Genomic DNA, 7,063 nt, shown 5'->3' on the forward strand with positions numbered 1-7,063 from the left:
AACAAATACATTGGATAATAGTTATAGTAAAGAATATACTCAAAAGATGGGAGTAAAAACTGTTTGGCTCCCCTTGGTATCACTAACTCATGGAAGACCTTAGTTGTAAACAAGCAGGATGCTGCAATCTCTGACCTAGTTAAAACTGGGTAAACCACAATAGGTGTGTCCCTCAAATATTTGCCAAGTACTTGTCCATGTCTATTATAGCTACTGAGCAAATGGCTTAGCATGAATAATTTTGTCCTTAATGTGTACCTCATTAAGAAGTAGATGTCTTCTCATTTACTGCTAACTTCTCCAATTCATCTAAAGTCTGCAGACCATCTATTACATTTCCAAATACTGTGCATTTCATGTCCAAATGTGGCTGCTTGCCATAGGTGATGAAGAACTGAAATCCGTTGGTGTCTGGGCCATTATTAGTCATAGATACAACACTTCTAACATCGTGCTTAAGATATTCACTGCATTCATCCTCAAATTTCTTGTGCCAGATACTGTTACCTCCACTTTTGGTATCTGTGAGATCTCCTGTTTGAACCATGAAACTTCTTGATATTTCTGTGAAATATAATTGTAGTAATTACTGGCACAAAGAGCCAAGAACTTTTCATGTGTTTTGGGTGTGCTCTCACAGAAGACTTCTATTTTAGTAACACCTACATCTGTATGCAGTGTCACCAAAATTTTTCTTACTGTTACTTAATTTCTCACAGTCTTATTCAGAGTTAGAAACTGAATCTTTAACTACTTTGGTTAATACAGCTGTAGTTAAAGCAGAAAAGATGCAATTGCAGATGCCTTGGACAGGTCCATAAATTCGAAATTAGTATCTTCATGTCACCAGAAGTCAAGAACAGGACCCATTCGAGACAGAAGGCCCCTCTTGGGCTACCTCCTTGTCTCTCCCCTCTCCTATCTAACTCAAATCAAAATGGCTAGGACTAGGGAGACAATGTAATTCATTCCCACCTGGAACACTTTCGACAGTGAAAAAGAGCTCTTTAATAGTAACATTGGGAGCAAACGTCTAGCCCGGAAGTATTTTGGGCAACCTCTACAAGTGCCTTGGGCTCAGAGGTAAAAATCAAAAGTAATTGCTGATAGATATGTAGTTATTACCATTATATTAATATTTTTGACACTTTGTTTTTAAAATCTTAAAGAAGTCCTTCTAACATTCCTTTTAATATTGGTTTGGTGGTGATGAACTCTTTCAGTTTTTCTTGTCTGGGAATCTCTTTATCTGTCCTTCGATTTTAAATGCTGGAATTTAAATGCTGGATTTTAAATGCTGAGAGTACTCTTGGTTGTTTTTCATCACTTTGACTATTTTGTGCTAATCCCTTGTGGCCTGCAAAGTTTCGATTGAGAAATCAGGAACAATCTTATGGGAGCTCCTTTATAAGTAACTAATTGCCTTTTTCTTGCTGCTTTTAGGATTCTCTCTTTATCTTTAACCTTTGCCATTCCAATTATAATGTGTCTTGGTGTAGGCCTGTTTGGGTTCATCTTGTTTGGGACGCTCTGAATTTCCTGGGCTTGTATATTCATTTCCTTTGTCAGGTTAGGGAAGTTTTCCATCATTATTTCTTCAAATAGGTTCTCAATCCCTTTCTCTCTCTCTCCTCCTTCTGGTACCCTTATGATGCAAATATTGTTACACTTGATGTTTGTTCAGAGGCCCCTTAAACTATTCTCATTTTTATGGATTCTTTTGTTTGTTTCTTTTTGTTGCTTTTATTGGGTGTTTTCTGCTACATTGTTTCCAAATCTCTGATTCGATCCTCTAGTGGATCGAATGTTAGTTAGTGTATTCTTCACTTCTGACTAGTTCTTTTTTTTATTGTTTCTATGTCTTGTTTTTAGGCTTGCTATCTCTGTTGAAGTTCTCACTAAGTTCCTTGAGCATCCTTATAATCATTGTCTTGAATTCAGTATCTGGTAGGTTGTTTGCTGAGTTTTGTTTAGTTATTTTTCTGTAGTTTTCTCCTGTTCTTTCATTTGGGATGCAATTCTTTGTTTCTTCATTTTGGCTGCCTCTCTGTGTTCATTTCTGTATTTTAGGTTGATCTGGCTGTGTCTCCCAGTCTTGGCCAAGTGGTCTTATGTAGTAGGTGCCCTTTGGGACCCAGTGCATAGTCTCACTGGTCACCTGGGCTAGGGGTTCCAGAACTGTCTCTTGTGTGTGTTGTGTGTTCCCTCCTGTTATAGTTGAGCCTTTATTATTGGCACACCACGGGGGAGACTGACCCTTAGCCTGACTGACTGTGGAGTTTGGCCACATCCACAGCTTATGGGCTGCTGTGCAGAAGCTTACTCCACTGAGTGGGATTTGTCCCAGTGAGCCTGAGGCCTGTTGAGACAACCCTTTGGGTATGCCACTTGTGGGGTTAATTGGGTGATACTCTGGTCTGAAGCCAACTTCTAAGTATGTTGATTCTGGGGCCTTTTGGGAGGGACTCTGGTGTAGGCCCAGGTCATCCACTGCCTGTGACCAGCTGGGGAGTACCTGGAAGGAGCCACAAAGTGATCTGCTTTGGTTGATGTCTGTGCTATACCTGGAGGTATGTGGGAGAGGCCATGCTGTGAACTGACAATAGCTGCTACCAGTACCAGGCCTTGGGTAACTCCACAAAAAACAAGGACACTCTGAGGCCTGCTTCTACCTGTTGGCTCCCATAAGGTTCACTTGCTGATAAAGCCTCATGCTGTATGTGAGTTGGATGAGGAGGGGTCTCAGGGAGTCACCAAGGTAGGATGAGTGTTCGCCAGGTTAATGTAGATTCTGGTTTGGTGCCAGGGCTGAATCTGAAGCTACTTAGGAAAAGTCTCAAAGCCCACTGAGGCCAGCTGCCTCCTTCCTGAGGCCCTCAGATCTCCAATAACTATCTAAGAAAGAGTGCAACGCCTGTGGGGGAGGTTGTTTGCCAAGAAACTGTCTCCAGTGTTGGGCAAGTTTGAGCAGGGTCCCAGTGAGGCACCAGGATGGAGTGAGCAGAGTTCACCAGAACAAGAGGGATTCAGCTTTGGCCATGTGTGGGACAGTGCAACACAGGAAAGGTGGTGCTTGCTGGTGGGCTGCATGGGAGAAGGACCTCACACAGGGAAAAATGGTGACTGTCCCTCTAGTCTTCACCTTGAAACCACACAACTCAGTCTCTCCCTGTATGTCTCTGATGTCCCCTGAGTCACTGTGCCTTCTCCAGAGCCAAGAATGAGTGCCTGCAAATGAGTGACTCGTGCACAGGCCCATGAAGAGGATATCTGGTTTTCCTGCAGCCCTCTGTCCCACCTGGATGGTCAGAATCCCCACTGTTTTTCACAACCAGATGTTGTGGGGGCTCTTCTTCCTGGCACTGGTACTCCAGGCTGGGGAGGATGGTGTGGGGCTGGGGTCTCTTGATCCTCCAGGGGGTACCTCCAAAGCCAAGGTATCCCTCCTGATTCTCAATCGCCACACAGAGGTTTGGGGTCAGCCTGTTCTGCATATTTGCCCTTCATAAACCAGTCTCAACATGGCTTCTTCTTTATATCCCTAGTTATAAAACTTCTGTTTATCTAGACTTCAGATGGTTCTCCACCTTGATTTGTTCTATGATTTAGTTGTATTTTTAATGTGTTCATGGGAGGAGGCAAGCACAGTGTTTATCTACTTCACTATCTTGGGTCTTTTCTTTATTTTCATTTTTTAAATCATACTTTTCTAGGCTAGGATATCTATCACAATGTTGACTGCAAATGGGCATCATTGACTTATGCTTGATTTAAAGAAAATGCTTCAAAATATTTATCCATGTAGAATATTGTGTCTAGTTTGTGTTATCCTTGTTGCTTATATTTATCAGGTTAAGGAAGACCTAATATATATATTTGGTCTTCTTGCAGTTACTTCTAAATCTCTTGGAGTTTCCTGTTATGAGAGCAATAAAGGTGTCTTCTGAAGGTATGTTAATATTGACTTTTGCAAAACATCCAAGGGTGAGGGTTGGTTACCAGGGGAAACAATCATGTGATTAGAGAGTTGGAACTTTCAGTCCCATCTCCCTGATCTCCTGAAGAGGAGCAGGGCTGGAAATTGACTGTAATCACCAATGGCCAATGATTAAATCAATGATGCCTATTAATGAAGTCTCCATAAAACCCCAAAAGAATGGGGTTCTTAGAGTTTCTGGGTTGGTGAACACGTGGAGATTTGGAGACAGTGACAGGTTCCAAGAGAGCATGGAATTCCCCCACCCTTTCCCCATACCATGTGTTATGCATCTCTCATATCTAGCTATTCCTGAGTTATATCCTTTTAAAATAAACTGGTAATCAAATAAATAAAATGCTTTTTTTCTGAAACTGTAGCAAATTTACTGAATGCAGGAAGAGGATACTTTGATGATCTGTGACCATTTTGAGGTGAAATTATATCTTGTAAGTTTAGTCAAAATCAGACTTTGAGATTCATTCAGGCTCTGATAAGGGAGTCTCTAAGCAAGTCCAGTGTATAACTCAGTAACTCAATCTCAAGGCTCTCACTGGAATGGTCAATCCCCAATGCCTGGGCTTCAGGCATTGTACCTTCAACCTTAGTGCTGGTTTCCTACCTTTAATTCCTTGATCTTGGTCTATGCCTATATTTTAATCAGTTGTCTCTTACCTGGCGCCTTGCTTATCATTGTAACCAATGCTGTGGGTCACTGTCCAACACATCCATCTGAATCTGCAGAAGCTTATAGGCTGCTGTTTCTCAGCTCTCCTACATACTCGAGGTGGCTCTCTGGGTGTATTCTGCCCATTAGCATTCAAATTCTGATTAATGATAATTATGATCTTAGAGAAGGAAGTGGTTTAGGTGGTAAAATTTTGTACTTGTCACACTATATTTTATATTGGGTTAACAATTAAATATTTATCTGTATATTATCTTGTCTCCATAATTCTCAGCCACCTCAGGCCATTTTCTACCATTTCATGTTTCAGAAAATGGCATGCCTCAGCAAATCTGAAGGAAACACAGTTGTTTTTTTTTCTGGCATAGACATTAGTTAGTAAGAAAGGGAACTTAAAGATCTAAAATCTTGTTTTTGAAGACAAAACTCAAACTTTTTACCTAATTAACATATTTGGTGAGAATGTACAATGCCATTAAAGTCAGTTTTGCCTCCTGTGGAACTAAGGATGAGTCCATCGACTTAAAACAGGGCATGTGAATTAGGGGGAAACAAGAGAATTAAACAAAATGAATGTTCTTGAGATACAGATAATCTTGCCTGAGGTACAGGGATAAATGCATATAACATGTTCCAGGATTTGAGAATATAGAAGACCCAGGATCTGCTTTCGGACTGGAATTCTGGAAGCTGAAGCCACATTGCAGTCCCTCTGCCACCATGACGTTGAGCTGTGGAGTTGTCTGGGACCAAGAGAACCTAAGATAGTGTCTACATTTCCTATAGACGTGCGCGCGCGTGCACACACACACGTAAGGAAAAGAGTCTACCTTCTTCATGCTTCTGAGAACATCATACAAGACCATAGTCATGATAGAGGAAGCCCACAGTGGAAAGCACCATAGAAGTATGTCCAGAAACCAAGTAGGAGATGGAAGTCTCAAGGAATGCCAGTTGGAAGAGAGATGGTATCCAAGACCCAGAGAAGTTGATAGTTCATCCCAGTGGATACCAACATGGATAAAAGCCGAGAACCTTGGGCCAGATACCTGCTACTGAGTGTTAGGTGATACCCCAGGGACTAGGCAGAAGAGGAAAACAATCCCTGAACTGATTAACTTTAAACCTAGAATGATTTGACCATGAAATGAGTACATTTATGTTCACTGTGATCAAGTGGATTAGGAGACTCAGAGAAGAGATTAAGTTGAGTTATAAAGAATAGTTACAGTTCCTGCACATCTGAGATAGTGAGTAAGAAACCGCTACCATTTTTCAGTTTATAGGTTGGAAACGCTGGGAAATTTTTAAATTTCCATTTAGAAAATATGGGTACAATTATTTTGTTCTGTGACAAAGTGGGAATGGTATTGCAGACATTACAATGTTTTCTGTTTACTGTTTATTTTCTCTTCTGCTTCCTCTTTTGTTTTGTTTGTTATTTGCTAAACCAGATAACTTCTTGGGAAGCATATTACATGTTTTGAAATTTAGATAAAATAAATACTATTCTCCATGTAAATAGCAATGCACAATGAATTCTTTGTTTTCAGAAAGGGCTGACTTTGCCCATATGCATTGCAAAAATATTTAGCAGATTGATTAGCATTAGTGTTGTTTTTAAGTGCTATTTATTTCAGTAGAAGCTGGGCTACACAAATTAATTTTTTCTGACTATAAAGGGGTTAAGTGTAAAAACACTGAAGTAGAAACCCAGAGTAATTGGCATTATATTTCTGAATAAGCATAGTAATATTTTTATTTATTTATTTTTTTTGTAATTCTCATAGGCTGATGCCCTGGCAAGTATCCATAAACTTGTTTCATATCCACCAGCTCTGCCACAAGTGGAAAATATTGGCCAACTCCTACTCGATGAGAAACACTTTTCATCTCCTTCTATGGGAGACAGAAGGGCTATCAATCACAGTTGCCATCAGATTCTGACATTGGCTGAGTAGCTTGGCTTTCTGCCTTAGGTCCACATGACATGTTCCACTGCATCACTCTGATTTCTCTTTCCATAATGATGGCCATGGGCACTCTTCTTTCTCCCATCTCTTCCCTCAGGGTGTCATCTTCTTCCTGATCCATTTCTACCATTAGCAAGTAACCGATTTCCACCTACCAGTAGGCACTCAAATTTAAACTGCATGAACATAAAGTTAGTGGGAAAAGAGTGAAAGTTTGGTTTACTGAGTTTCCCATCAGTTTTATTGTTTTTCTTATTACTATTGCCTATGTTGAAAGTACTGGATTAGACACCAAGGGTCCTGAAATTAATCCCAATTCTGTTCCTTTCTAGTTTTATAACCTTGGGAAACTAAAAACCTTGTCTGCATATTAGAATTATCTGGGGAATCTTTTAAGCATTTAAATACTCAACTGATACCCCAAAC

The 7,063-nt window shown here is 40.4% G+C and overlaps 1 pseudogene; it reads right to left on the reverse strand.

Annotated features, from left to right (window-relative positions):
- Positions 1-210: 210 nt before the first annotated feature.
- LOC109452091 (peptidyl-prolyl cis-trans isomerase-like 3 pseudogene) lies at positions 211-6,758 on the reverse strand (annotated as a pseudogene).
- Between the last annotated feature and the right edge of the window lie 305 nt (positions 6,759-7,063).

The sequence above is a fragment of the Rhinolophus sinicus genome, chromosome 4 (genome assembly GCF_057876585.1).
Source record: "Rhinolophus sinicus isolate RSI-liver-muscle chromosome 4, RSI-T2T, whole genome shotgun sequence".
NCBI classification, from domain to species: domain Eukaryota; kingdom Metazoa; phylum Chordata; class Mammalia; order Chiroptera; family Rhinolophidae; genus Rhinolophus; species Rhinolophus sinicus.